General features: G+C 38.1%; 1 long non-coding RNA gene across 1 annotated transcript in view; it reads left to right on the top strand.

Annotated features, from left to right (window-relative positions):
• Positions 1 to 12,765, top strand: part of LOC134808902 (uncharacterized) — a 30,690-nt gene extending 17,925 nt beyond the window's left edge. Inside the window, exon 3 of the long non-coding RNA XR_010153082.1 lies at positions 12,573 to 12,765. This is a non-coding gene — a long non-coding RNA (uncharacterized LOC134808902). The remainder of the gene's footprint in view (positions 1 to 12,572) is intronic.
• Positions 12,766 to 15,230: the final 2,465 nt, after the last annotated feature.

Here is a 15,230-nt window from a genome sequence, read left to right as displayed (position 1 = left end):
GGAAGTCCAAGGGCATGGCACTGGCATCCAGCAAGGGTCATCCCATGGCAGAAGTATGGAAGGCAGAAGTAAGTCCATGAGTCAGAGAGAAACATTGATCTGAACTAATCCTTTTTATCAAGAACACACTCCTTCAATAACTAACCTATTCCTGTGATAACAGCAGTAATCTCTTCAAGAGGGTAGTGCCCTCATGGCCTAATCACCTCTTAAATGCCCCACCTCTTAATACTGTTACAATGACAATTAAATTTCAGCATGAGTTTGGGTGGAACTTTCAAATCATAGCAGCTTGCTAATGGTTAATAAAGTTGTCAGATCAAGACTCTTTCCATGTGTGAGAAGGAGCCACCCTAAAGAGTTCCTTCTATGATCAGCATTTATCACGTTTTTATGGGAGGACACGATGTAATTGTGGGACTTTTGTTCGAAACAAGATGTAGAAATCTTGGAGAGAGTTCCAAAGAGAATGACTAAAAATGATTAGTTTAGAAAATGGGTCCTTTGAGGAAAAGCTAAAGAAATTTGGGTTATTTAGCATGAAGAAAATTACCATGGGGATTGGGGAGAGGAAAAGAAAAATGTAAGCAGAGTGAGTTTTACTTAAATTTTGATTAAATCATTAGGTGCAAAAAATGCACTTTACAATGTGTTTTTTTATCAAAGACCTACTCCTGTCAGTGCATGTTGTGTATAATAGATGCCTTTTTTTTGCTCGGAGGGTATACAGTGCTATGCATTTTAAAGTAGTAATTTATTTTATCACATTATTGTTGCAATTGAAAAAGAAAATGCAGTATTTTTTTATAACTTATTAAAGTCAATTGAAGCAGAGGCTATTAAATTTTTTAGCAGAAAAGATGAGTTACTCCTTAATTCAGAGTTTTCTCCTGGTGTATTAGAAGAGAACTACATCCCCAAATAAGGCATGAACAAATATTTATTTAACCAAAAATAACAAGCATACATTTATATATTAGGCATACATTTGTTTTTGTCAGCAAATGACATCTTTAATTATTTCTTAGCAAAGTAAGTGTACATATTTACTATTTTAGTTACACCTGGGAATTGTGCTTTTTGAAAAACAAAACAAAATAGACATTGCTTAGTGAAGTCGATGAAAAAATTTGAAATGTTAAGCTGAATATTGTAGTTAGTCTTGTTCTCCTTTTCCTTTTATTTCTGTCCTAGAAAAATAGGAGCTTCTTTGTTTTTCCAATTACTAAATGTTTTCTCAATTTAAAACTAATTAGTACAATGGAAGTAAACATTCTTTGTACACCTGTGAAAGAGCTACTGTTGCTAAAAATTAGGTTATTGCTTTAAAGATCTGAGGTAAATTCAGGTGTTTAAACACCTCTCCCTAGACTATTGTATGAGTTTCTTTCAAATCTAATCAACAAATACTGATCTTGAGTGGTTCATCCTCAGTCCTAAAGTGCGTTCTTGTTGGCTTTGAAGACATATGCTGCACGTTCCTCACCCGGTCAGCTCTGCTCAGAAGGGAACCTGTCATGCAAGGTGTTAGCAACACATAAGTTGGAGGTACTGTAAGGCATCTTAAGACCTATTAGAATATTGTCATAAAAGGTACACAAATGAATTATACATGATAATTATCATATTATACATGATAATAATCTAAATTTTGAGCCATCTTAGAAACTCATTTTGCATAAGTCTAATTTATTTTTAAAGAACAAGAAAACTCGTGGTGGCTGGCAAGATGGCCGAATAGGAACAGCTCCAGTCTGCAGCCCCCAGTGAGATCAGCAGAGAAGGTGGGGGTGATTCCTGCATTTCCAACTGAGGTATGGGGCTCATCTCATTGGGACGGGTTAGACAGTGGGTGCAGCCCACAGAGGGTGAGGTGAAGCAGGGTGGGGGCATCGCCTCACCCAGGAAGCTCAAGGGGTTGGGGAACTACCTCCCCTAGCCAAGGGAAGCTGTGAGGGACTGTGCCGTGAGGAATGGTGCACTCCAGCCCAGATATTACACTTTTCCCATGGTCTTCACAACTCACAGACCAGGAGATTCCCTTGGATGCTTACACCACCAGGGCCCTGGGTTTCAAGCAAAAACTGGGTGGCTGTTTGGGCAGACACTGAGCTAGCTGCAGGAGTTTTTTTTCATACCCCAGTGGTGCCTGGAACGCCAGCAAGACAGAACCAATCACTCCCCTGGAAACAGGGCTGAAGCCAGGGAGCCAAGTAGTCTAGCTCAGGGGATCCCACCCCCATGGAGCCTAGCAAGCTAAGATCTGCTGGCTTGAAATTCTCACTGCCAGCAGAGCAGTATGAAGTCATCCTGGGATGCTCGAGCTTGGTGGGGGCAGGGGCATCAGCCATTACTGAGGTTTGAGTAGGAGGTTTTCCCCACACAGTGTAAACAAAGCCACGTGGAAGTTCAAACTGGGCGGAACCCAACGTAGCCCAGCATAGCCCAGCAAAGCCGCTGTAGCCAGACTGTCTCTCTAGATTCCCCCTCTCTGGGCAGGGCATCCCTCAAAGAAAGGCAGCAGTCCCAGTCAGAAGCTTATAGATAAAACTCCCATCTCCCTGGTACAGAGCACCTTGGGGAAGGGGCAGCTGTAGGCACAGCTTCAGCAGACTTCAGTGTTCCTGCCTCCCATCTCTGAAGAGAGCAATGAATCTCCCAGCACAGTGCTTGAGCTCTGCTAAGGGACAGACTGCCTCCTCAAGTGGGCCCCTGAGCCCAGTGCCTCCTGACTGGGAGACACCTCCCAGCAGGGGTTGAGAGACTCCTCACACAGGAGAGCTCTGGCTGGCATCTGGCAGGTGCCCCTCTGGGTCGAAGCTTCCAGAGGAAGGAACAGGCACCAATCTTTGCTGTTCTGCAGCCTCCACTGGTGATACCCAGGAAAACAGGGTCTGGAGTGGACCTCCAGCAAACTCCAGCAGACCTGCAGCAGAGGGGCCTCACTGTTAGAAGGAAAATTAACAAACAGAAAGGAATAGCATCAACGTCAACAAAAAGGATGTCCACACAGAAATCCCATCTGAAGTTCACCAGCATCGAAGACCAAAGGTAGACAAATCCATGAAGATGAGGAAAAACCAGTGCAAAAAGCTGAAAATTCCAAAAACCAGAATGCCTCTTCTCCTCCAAAGGATAACAACTCCTCAACAGCAAGGGAACAAAACTGGACAGAGAATGAGTTTGACAAATTGACAGAAGTAGGCTTCAGAAGGTAGGTAATAACAAACTCCTCCAAGCTAAAGGAGCATGTTCTAACCCAATGCAAGGAAGCTAAGAACTTCAAAAAAGTTTAGACGAATTGCTAACTAGAATAACCTGTTTAGAGAAGAACATAAATGACCTGATGGAGCTGAAAAACATAGCATGAGAATTTCGTGAAGCATACAGAAGTATCAGTAGCCAAATTGATCAAGCAGAAGAAAGGATATCAGAGACTGAGATCAACTTAATGAAATAAAGCATGAAGACAAGATTAGAAAAAAAAGAATGAAAAGAAGTGAACAAAGTCTCCAAGAAATATGGGACTATGAGAAAAGACCAAACCTACATATGATTGGTGTTCCTGAATGTGACGGGGGGAATGGAACCACGTTGGAAAACAATCTTCAGGATATTATCCAGGAGAACTTCCCTAACCTAGCAAGACAGGCCAACATTCAAATTCAGGAAATACAGAGAACACCACAAAGCTACCCCTTGAGAAGAGCAACCCCAAGACACATACTTAACAAATTCACTGAGGTTGAAATGAAGGAAAAAATGCTAAGGGCAGCCAGAGAGAAAGATTGGGTTACCCACAAAGGGAAGCCCATCAGACTAACAGTGGATCTCTCAGCAGAAACCCTACAAGCCAGAAGAGAGTGGAGGCCAATATTCGACATTCTTGAAGAAAAAAATTTTCAACCCAGAATTTCATATCCAGCCAAACTAAGCTTCATAAGCAGAGCAGAAATAAAATCCTTTACAGACAAGCAAACGCTGAGAGATTTTGTCACCACCAGGACTGCCTTCCAAGAGCTCCTGAAGGAAGCACTAAATATGGAAAGGAAAAACTTGTACCAGCCACTGCAAAAACATACCAAATTGTAAAGACCATTGACACTATGAAGACACTGCATCAACTAATGGGCAAAATAATCAGCTAGCATCATAATTACAGGATCAAATTCACACATAACAATATTAACCTTAAATGTAGATGGGCTAAATGCCCCAATTAAAAGACACAGACTGGCAAATTGGATAAACGGTGAAGACTCATCAGTGTGCTGTATTCAGGAGACCCATCTCATGTGCAAAGGCACACATAGGCTCAAAATAAAGGGATAGAGGAATATTTACTAAGCAAATGCAAAGCAAAAAAAAAAAAAAAAAAAAGAAGCAGGGGTTTCAATCCTAGTCTCTGATAAAACAGACTTTAAACCAATAAAGATTAAAAAAAGACAAAGAAGGGCATTACATAATGGTAAAGGGATCAATGGAACAAGAAGAACTAACTATCCTAAATATATATGCACCCAATACAGGAGCACCCAGATTCATAAAGCAAGCTCATAGAGACCTACAAAGAGACTTAGACTCACACACAATAATAGTGGGCGACTTCAACACCCCACTGTCAATTTTAGACAGATCAATGAGACAGAAAATTAACAAGGATATTCAGGACTTGAACTCAGCTCTGGACCAAGTGGACCTAACAGACATCTACAGAATTCTCCACCTCAAATCAACAGAATATACATTCTTCTCAGCAACACACCACACTTATTCTAAAATTGACCACATAATTGGAAGTAAAACACTCCTTAGCAAATGCAAAAGAACAGAAATCATAACAAACAGTCTCTCAGACCAGAGTGCAATCAAATTAGAACTCAAGATTAAGAAACTCACTCAAAACCATATAACTACATGGAAACTGAACAACCTGCTCCTGAATGACTACTGGGTAAAAAACGAAATTAAGGCAGAAATAAATAAGTTCTTTGAAACCAGTGAGAACAAAGACACAACATACCAGAATCTCTGGGACACAGCTGAAGCAGTGTTTACAGGGAAATTTATAGCATTAAATGCCCACAAGAGGAAGTGGGAAAGATCTAAAATCGACACCCTAACATCACAATTATAATAACTAGAAAAGCAAGAGCAAACAAATTCAAAAGCCAGCAGAAGACAACGAATAACTAAGATCAGAACAGAACTGAAGGAGATAGAGACACGAAAAATCCTTCAAAAACTCAATGAATTCAGGTGCTGGTTTTTTGAAAAGATTGACAAAGTAGATAGCTCGCTAGCCAGACTAATAAAGAAGAAAAGAGAGAAGAATCAAATAGACACAATAAAAAATGATAAAGGGGGTATCACCACTGTTCCCACAGAAGTACAAACTATCATCAAAGAATAGTGTAAACACCTTTACGCAAATAAACTGGAAAATCTAGAAGAAATAGATAAATTCCTGGAAACATATACCCTCCCAAGATTAAACCAGGAAGAAGTCGAATCCCTGAATAGATCAATAACAAATTCTGAAATTGAGACAGCCGAATTCTATGAGAGGTACAGAGGAGCTGGTACTGTTCCTTCTGAAACTATTCCAAACAATAGAAAAAGAGGGAATCCTCTCTAACCCATTTTATGAGGCCAGCATTATCCTGATACCAAAACCTGGCAGAGACACAACAAAAAAAAGAAAATTTCAGGCCAATATCCCTGATGAACATTGATATGCAAATTCTCAATAAAATACTGGCAAATAGAATCAAGCAGCACATCAAAAAGCTTATCCACCACAATCAAGTTGGCTTCATCCCTGGGATGCAAGGCTGGTTCCACATATGCAAATCAATAAACATATACCATCACATAAACACAACCTATGACAAAAAACACATTATTATCTCAATACATACAGAAAAGGCCTTCGATAAAATTCAACACCCTTTCATGCTAAAAACTCTCAATAAACTAGATATTGATGGAACATATCTCAAAATAATAAGAGCTATTTATGAGAAACCCACAGCCAATATCATATTGAATGGGCAGAAGCTGGAAGCATTGCCTTTGAAAACCAGCACAAGACAAGGATGCCCTCTCTCACCACTCCTAATTAACATAGTATTGGAAGTTCTGGCCAGGGCAATCAGGCAAGATAAAGAAATAAAGGGTATTCAAATAGGAAGAGAGGGAGTCAAATTGTCTCTGTTTGCAGATGACATGATTGTATATTTAGAAAACCCCATCATCTCAGCTCAAAATCTCCTTAAACTGTTAAGCAACTTCAGCAAGGTCTCAGGATACAAAATCAATGTGCAAAAATCACAAGCATTCCTATACACCAATAATAGACAAACAGAGAGCCAAATCATGAGTGAACTCGCATTCACAATTACTATAAAGAGAATAAAATCCCTAGGAATACAACTTACAAGGGATGAGAAGGACCTCTTCAGGGAGAACTACAAACCACTGCTCAAGGAAATAAGAGATAGCACAAACAAATGGAAAAACATTCCATGCTCATGGATAGAAAGAATCAATATAATGAAAATGGCCATACTGCCCAAAGTAATTTATACATTCAATGCTATCCCCATCAAGCTACCATTGACTTTCTTCACAGAATTAGAAAAAACTACTTTAAATTTCATATGGAACCAGAAAAGAGCCCTTATAACCAAGACAATCCTAAGCAAATGAACAAAGCTGGAGGCATCATGCTACCTGACTTCAAACTGTGCTTCAAGGCTACAGTAACCAAAACAGCATGGTACTGGTACCAAAACAGATATATAGACCAGTGGAACAGAAGAGAGGCCTCAGAAATAATACCACACATCTACAACCATCTGATCTTTGACAAACTGACAAAAACAAGCAACAGGGAAAGAATTCCCTATTTAATAAATGGTGGTGGGAAAACTGGCTAGCCATATGCAGAAAACTGAAATTGGATCCCTTCCTTACACCTTATAGAAAAATTAACTCAAGATGGATTAAAGACTTAAATGTAAAACCTGAAACCATAAAAACTCTAGAAGAAAACCTAGGCAATACCATTCAGGACATAGGCATGGGCAAAGACTTCATGACTAAAACACCAAAAGCAATGGCAACACAAGCTCAAGTTGAGAAATGGGATCTCAGTAAAGTAAAGAGCTTCTGCACAGCAAAAGAAACTAGCCTCAGAGTGAACAGGCAACCTACAGAATTGGAGAAAATTTTTGCAATCTACCCATCAGACAAAGAGCTAATACACAGAATCTATGAAGAACTTAAACAAATTTACAAGAAAAAAATGAACAACCCCATCAAAAAGTAGGGAAAGGACATGAACAGACACCTCTCAAAAGAAGACCAACACATGTTTGTTATGTTGGTCTATAACAAACCAACAAACCAACATATGTTTGTTATGAGGCCAACAAACATATGAAAAAAATATCATCACTGGTCATTAGAGAAATGCAATCAAAACCACAGTAAGATACCATCTCATGCCAGTTAGAATGGCAACATTAAAAAGTCAGGAAACAACAGATCCTGGTGAGGATGTGGAGAAATAGGAACACTTTTACACTGTGGTGGGATTGTAAATTAGTTCAACCATTGTGGAAGACAGTGTGGTGATTCCTCAAGGATCTAGAACCAGAAATACCATTTGACCCAGCAATCCCATTACTGGGTGTATACCCAAAGGATTATAAATCATTCCACTATAAAGACACATGCACAAGCATGTTTATTGCAGCACTGTTCACAACAGCAAAGACTTGGAACCAACTCAAATGCCCATCAATGAAGGACTGGGGAAAGAAAATGGGGCAAATATACACCATGGAATACTATGCAGCCATAAAAAAGGATGAGTTCATGTCCTTTGCAGGGACATGGATGAAGGTGGAAACCATCACTCTCAGCAATCTAACACAGGAACAGAAAACCAAACACTGCATGTTCTCCCTCATAAGTGGGAGTTGAACAATGAGAACACGTGGACACAGGGAGGGAAACATCACACACCGGGGCCTGTGATGGGGTGGGGGAGTAGACAAGGGATAGCATTAGCAGAAATAACTAATGTAGATGACGGGTTGATGGGTGCAGCAAACCACCGTGGCACCTGTATAACTATGTAACAAACCTGCACGTTCTGCATATTTATCCCATAACTTAAAGTATATATAAAAAAGAACAAGAAAATGCAGCAAAATCTCAGATTATTGAATTATTTTCCTTGAAATTAACATTTTAATTCACTGTGAGCTTTAGCAATGAGAAAGAATAAAATATGTGATAAGCATAATGGCAAGTTTTGGTTTGCTGATTTCCAGTGAAAATAATGAAAATGAACAATTATAGTCAAAAGCTTAATTAGATCTTAGCTACAAGTCATCTTTTCATACACTCTATGTGTTAGATGTAGTGCTGCACCTAAGTGAGTGCTCCATCTAAGCTCTATCTGAGCATGTAACTCAGCAAGGTGAAGGGACTACTGCTTTCCAGCTAGTTAGCAGAAGGGCTGGCTAGGATGAAAGCTCAAAAAATAATGGCCGATAATTCACTAGCCATTATATTTCTTACCACCTAACACTATTTCTCCAGTAGAGACCGCAAACTGTTTAATCCTTTTCTTACTGGATTTGAAAGAAAATGAGGAATACTCTGCTTCAATTTGCTATCCCGAGAAGGAATTTTTTTAGTTGGTCAAAATGGTTCATACAAGCTCTTCAGTGTCAATTTCTTTCTCCAAGGGCCTAGGATAGAGCCTAAGTTGGAGCTGAATGTTCTGGAATTTCCTCCCACCTCCATGTTGGAGAGGTGAAACTGCTTTTCAAAAAAATTCATTAGTTTATTTTCAGCTTTACTGAGGTTTTAATGACAAAAAATGAATATATTCAAAGTATATAATATGATGTTTCAATGTACGTATACCTTATAAAATGATTACCACAATCAAGCTAATTAACATGTCTATCACCTCACAGTTACTTTTTGTGTGTGTGGTGAATATACTTAGATCAACTCTTAGCAAGTTTAAAATGTATTATATGTTAATGCTAACTATAGTTGCTATGCTATAGATTAGGTTTCCAGAACTTATCCACCTTGTAAGTGCAAGCCTGTACACGTTGACCAACATTTTCTATTTTTCCCACCTCTGATCCCTGGTGACCACCCTTCCACACTCTGTTTGAAAGTGCTCTTTGAAGAACAAGCATTAACTTCTTGCTAATGCTGCAAAGAATACACTGCCCACAGAGCTAAAGAACTATTGCAGAGGGCTTTAGCAATTGAATTAGGTGTATAAAAGGCAATCACAGTCAGTAATTTCTGGTATCCACCCATACTAGGGGAGCTATTTTGAATTCACAGAAACATTAATAAAAATTTCCCCTTGAAGTAAATAATTAAAGGTGGATTATGATTTGAAACCTCCTAAACCATAGAGGTGGCACATTTGCAAATTAATATATAGAACTGACTTAGGTAAATCACACAAAATAAATGAGAACCAGATTTTGAATGAGGTTAGGCTGTGTAGTAACAAAACTAATGTTAAGGATAAAATCTTGTAAGAGAGAAAGAAAGATTTCTATCGCAGTGTTTTAAAGAATTGATAAAAATGTGCAGAATCCTTCAAGGCAACTAAATGAACTTGAGTAAGTGAAAGAAGCATTAATTATCGTTCTGCTGTGTTAAATGTTATATTAAAAATTAGGGTGTTTATTATCATGGCAATTTGTTATTAACCTTATTTAACAGGCAGAACTTTTTCTCCCTAATTTCTCTTCTCACAAATACCATCCAGTCGATGAACCCATTTTTACTGAATACTTATATTTCACCATGCTGAGAGATTTCTTATTTAAGTATTTGGTATTAAAGTCTGTAAAACTATCATTAAAAGTTCACCAATCATCTGGTCTGTTTGTGAAGTACATATTGTATGGTTAATCTTACCATTATTACATGGATGTTTTCTCTCATCTCTCACAAATAAGTTGTCAAATCCACACAAAAGGAAAAAGATTCTAAATTGTACCTTCTTAGAAACATTGTTCTCTCCCTTCATTAACAAAAATAATTGATTTATATGATGGAATCAAAATACAATAAGATGTCATTTAGATTTTTATTTTAATTACCTGTATTTTCACTACAATTCAGATTATTTTTTAGCATTCCCCTTTGATGCCTTTGTTTTCTTATACAAAATGAGAAAAACTTTTTTCCATCATTGATTCTATTGCTTTAAGCCTGGAAACTTTTGAATTAATTTTTATATACTATACTCAGTTTAGTAAAATATTTAGTGCTTTTATAATGTTGTAAACCATTAGGCTGTAATTACACTAACATAGTACGGAGACTAATAGTTCTGTTGGAATACAACAGTGATGCATGATGGCCTTATTAATATAATAGTCCTGAAACACTAAGAATATTAAAAAAATTAATCATTTTTACAGTCTGTATTTAGTTACAGATTGTAAAAAACTACTTATAATTTTACTACTGTTCTTACAGCCTCTGGGAGAAACCTAAAACAATTTCAGTAAAGCTTCAGAAAGTTTCAAACATCATTTCAGTCTGATGATCTAGCTATAGTTTAGTGAATTTTAAAGCATCAGTAATTTACAGGGAGGAGTCAGACTGACTTTAGCAATTACTAAAGGTGGATCTATTGGTTCAAATACATTACTTCATGGCTACTAGATGGCTTTAAAATAAGCAGATGGATAATAGTGGGAGCTGAATTCCACACCCTAACTTGTTCCCTGTCCCCACTAGATAGTAAACTTGATGAGGTTATGGTACTTTGTGTAGTCATTTTAACCTGCAGCACCTGACACATGGAAGAAACTTAACAAAACACGTTTTGTATGAGTGTAATGGAGTGTATTCAACACGTGTTGAATGAATGCCCAGAATCCAATACATAATCAGGCCAGGCTTTTACTGAGTATGAGCATTGTGTGTTGAATGCCTCTCCCTCCCTCTCTCCCTCCCTCCCTCCCTGTCCTTCCTTCCTTCCTTCTTTCTTCCTTTTTCTCTTTCTTTCTTTCCTACCTACCTCTTCTGCTCTGCAGACCCTGCTACTACTTTACTTCCCTCCTCCTCTTAACATCTCTCTAGCCTGAGGGTGAAAATTAGAAAACTATGAGATTTATATTGTGGATAATGAAGGAACTCTGTGCATCCACTTTACTTTATAAAAACTCTTTACTGGAGTGCCTAGCAGTCTTGAAGCTGTTAGTAAAGTGAAACTTTGATTCTTAGTTGTAACTTTGCAAAATTTTTGCTGGTGGCTAGACTCCACTCACTATATATCCTGACATCTTGCTAAACCATCTGCCTATTGCATATTTTTGGACTCCCTAACACCACCACCTCGATGCAGATGACCCACTTGTGTCTCTAATGGTCTCCTTTCTCCTTTTTATCCAAGACCCTTAATCTGCCTTGCTTGTTCTAACTGATTTCACCAAGTTTGGTTTTTATAATTTTAGTCCACAATATTAGGAAACATCTATTTTTCTAAGGAAGAGAAGTAATGTTTATTTCTCACTTTCTACATTTTAGTGTATAACAACTAGGGATTTTTTCTTGTTTTTTTTTTTCTGATTTTAGCTCCTAGCATTCAATAATGTTGACTGATTGCCTCTCTAATACTTGATCAGGGTTCTAACTGAGAAACTAGACCCTAAGAATCTGGAGTTTAAGTAGGCTGGGATCCACCAGTGGTTGTGTTGAGCATCTACCTTTCTGAATTAACTTTTATAGAATCATTCTGTAAAATCTATCTAACTACTTACTAGCAGCAACTCACAAGTGAAAGAATTAAATGGCATAATATATGTCCCATGATTCCTTCAGGGACACCTGATATGAGGGTTTTATTGGCAAGGACAGGTAGGCTGCATGATTTCCTGGAAAACAACCTTTGGTACAAGAGTGTATATTTAATTATTTAAACACAGAGTATTGAGCCCCTACCATGTGTAAGGTGCTAAAATGCTGGAAATAAAAAGATAAATAGTAATGAATCTGACAGTGATCTCATCATCGAGGAGCCTCAGTTTAGGTGAAGATGGGGTACATTCATTAGTATATAAGACATGTGAGAAGTAAAGCCTATTGGTTGATAGCAGTTGCCTTGAAGTAGAATATAGGAATCCAAAATTGAAAGGTATTTCAAATTTATCTCATCCACTCTCACCTAACCTATTTACCATGTGACTAGCCAGTCTTGACTTAAAAATCACAGGAAATAGGAAATACACTACACCCCCCAAAGGCAGCCTGTTCCAATTTTATGTCTCAGAGCTCAAATCTTTCTTCCTGAAATTTCCACTGTGGATCCTATTTTAAAGGCTCCATCCAAGACTAAATCTAACTTATCCTTCCGACAATTCTCAGTGTTTGACTGTAGTTAAGATAATATAGCTAATATTAATTAAGAAATTTAAAATGACATTATTAAAGCTTTTATATGTGTTTATTTAACCTTCACAACAACATATGAAGTAAACATTATTACTACTCCCGTTCTACAGATGAAGACATGGAGGCATAAGAAATTGCCAGTATTCACTTTGGGAGACCGAGGCGGGCAGATCACCTGAGGTCAGGAGTTCGAGACCAGCCTGGCTAATAAGGTAAAACCCCATTTCTACTAAAAATACAAAACAAAATAATTAGCTGGGCATGGTGGCACATGCCTGTAATCCCAGCTACTCGGGAGGCTGAGGCAGGAGAATGGTGTGAACCCGGGAGGCAGAGCTTGCAGTGAGCCAAGATCGCGCCACTGCACTCCAGCCTGAGGGACAGAGCAAGACTCCGTCTCAAAAAAAAAAAAAAAAAAAAAAAAAAAAAAGAAAGGAAAAAGAAAAAGAGAAAGAAATTGTAATTGTCAGTATCGCCAGTTTCCAATATTGTCCATCAGTGAGGAATGAAATTGAGATTTGAAGCCAGAACCCGCACTGCCTCCCTATCTTCTGAGTTCTTTTCGAAGAGAAATCGCCCTAGTTTTCTTATGTCATTTTTTTTTAACTCATCATTATTCTATTGCTACTGGAAGAGTTGTTTTTTTTTTTTTTTTAAATGTAATTTGCAGTGTGTGCCCAATGGAGAAAAGAATATTCCAGTTGTTCCCTGACCTACTTGGAGTTGAGTGGAACTCTCACTTTTATGCACCTGGATGTGCTATATTCAATAACTGTAGTTCCTATTACTTTTCAGCCTCATCTCCCAGTATCTCCCATCCTCTCCATCCCTTTGCATAAGCTGTCTGGAATGAACTGCAGTTCTGAAAACAATTCTCTCCTTAACCTAACTTTGGTCAGGCTCTTCTGAGCCCTCTTCTCAACTGCCTCCCAATCTTTAGATTTCTGCATGTTTCTTTGTATCATCCAGTCTTAGCAAAAATCCTGCTGAGTTCGTTTAGCAAGAATCCCCACCCTCAATATCTGATCACCCTTAATATCTGATCAAATTCCAAATTCTTCAGCCTTGGTGTTTGATTATATTGGCCTGCCTTCAGCAAGAATCCTGTCAGGTCGTTTAGCCAGAATCCTCCCTTCACTGCTTAGTAATTTTCTGTCCACTGATCCTGCTTCTTGGCTATAAATCCCCACTTGTTCATGCTGTATTTCGAATTGAGCTAGGTTCCATACTGGAGTCTCTTTTTCTCTACTACAATAGTTTTCTAAATGTATAATTTAACTTCACCACTTTAATTTCTGTCTGGCTCTGATTTTCTTTAACAGCTCCTTAAATGTGTCCTGTGGATGTGGGTGGGGTGGCAGCAGAAGCAGGAATCAAGAAATGCTTCCTGGAAGAGACAATGTAAAATCAGAGCTGTAAAAGATGTATGTAAAATTTCTTGGGCAGAAAAGAAGGGAAGAGAGGGCATTTCAAACATATGATCAGCTTATACAAAGGCATAAAGATGTGAATCAGCATGGAGGCTTTAAAACAATTGTAATCAGTTCCATGTTAACTGAGCAAAGACTGGTGGAAGAGGTACTAGGACTACGGCGGACATTTAATACTGAATTGACAGTACTCTGAGACACCAGCCAATGGATTTGAGCAGGGTAAAGGCATATTGAGACATGGTAAAAGATAATTTTCAAATAAGAGGAAAAATCCTGACTCTAGTACAGTATAAAAATGAATATGTGTTAAACATTTTATTTAACTCATTCATTGATGAGACAAGGCAAATGTTAAAACTGTTTTAAAAGAGACTCAAAAATACAGTCACATTTACAGATCAGAAATACTGAAGTGAATTTGCAAGTGGACATAAAACTGGTTTTTCCACAGGGAGGAAGGGAAGACAAACTTCTATCAGACAGATCAGAATCTGCATAACTTGAGATAAAAATTTTGTACTGCTATCAGTTACCTAAGATTTACAGAGTTGTGAAATACCTCCTCAGATTCAGCATCAGATAAGAAAAAAGGATGCTCTATGAACAGTGCCTGGATTTCTATTGGTGTAAACTTTTTTTCCTACCAGTTTGTATTCAAGAATATTTTCTTCGTGGCCCTGGAGGACAGAACAGAAAGGAAGTTAGTGTGTTTTGTTCTATTTTAGAGGACCTTCTAAATAGCCCTTTTATTTATTGTATTTGTGTGTGGTAGGAAGCATGATAAACAGAAAAGAAGAAATAATTTTTCAAATTGTTATGCTCTTTACCCTGCCCTTTCGCTTGTTCACATGGCATGAGGGAGAATGGTAACCAATAAAGAAACCTTGTATACAACCATTACATGCGACTTTATTTCCTCTCTCTGTCCCAGTTAGCAAGATAGATTTGAAGTTATAAAGGAGAATAAATAAACTTTTTCTCTACCCTCCTAGGTTCTCTGACTGGGGCCCTGTAAATTAAACTGACAAAAGGCAGATTAAACAGACAAAGAGAAAAACGAAGTTTATTAACACCTACAGCACATATATAGGTGGGAGAATTTCACTGACATGTAACTCAAAGGGGTGGTCAGAACTTCAGGCTTCTGTAGCATCTTAACAAAGAATAACACATTGCAGAGAAGTAACGAAACAAAGGAAAACGGATTTAGGCTTTTTAGGGTGGGAAACTCTGGAAAGGCAAATATATGGAGAAACTAGTGGGAGATAAGGGTTGTTCAGTAAGGTTTGTCATGCAGCTTCCTCTGGTGCCATTTGTGGGTTGATAAGAGTCTTG

Source organism: Pan troglodytes, chromosome 1, assembly GCF_028858775.2.
Source record: "Pan troglodytes isolate AG18354 chromosome 1, NHGRI_mPanTro3-v2.0_pri, whole genome shotgun sequence".
Classification (NCBI taxonomy): domain Eukaryota; kingdom Metazoa; phylum Chordata; class Mammalia; order Primates; family Hominidae; genus Pan; species Pan troglodytes.
The sequence above is the reverse complement of the archived record's forward strand: the minus strand, read 5'-3'. Positions and strand labels throughout refer to the sequence as shown.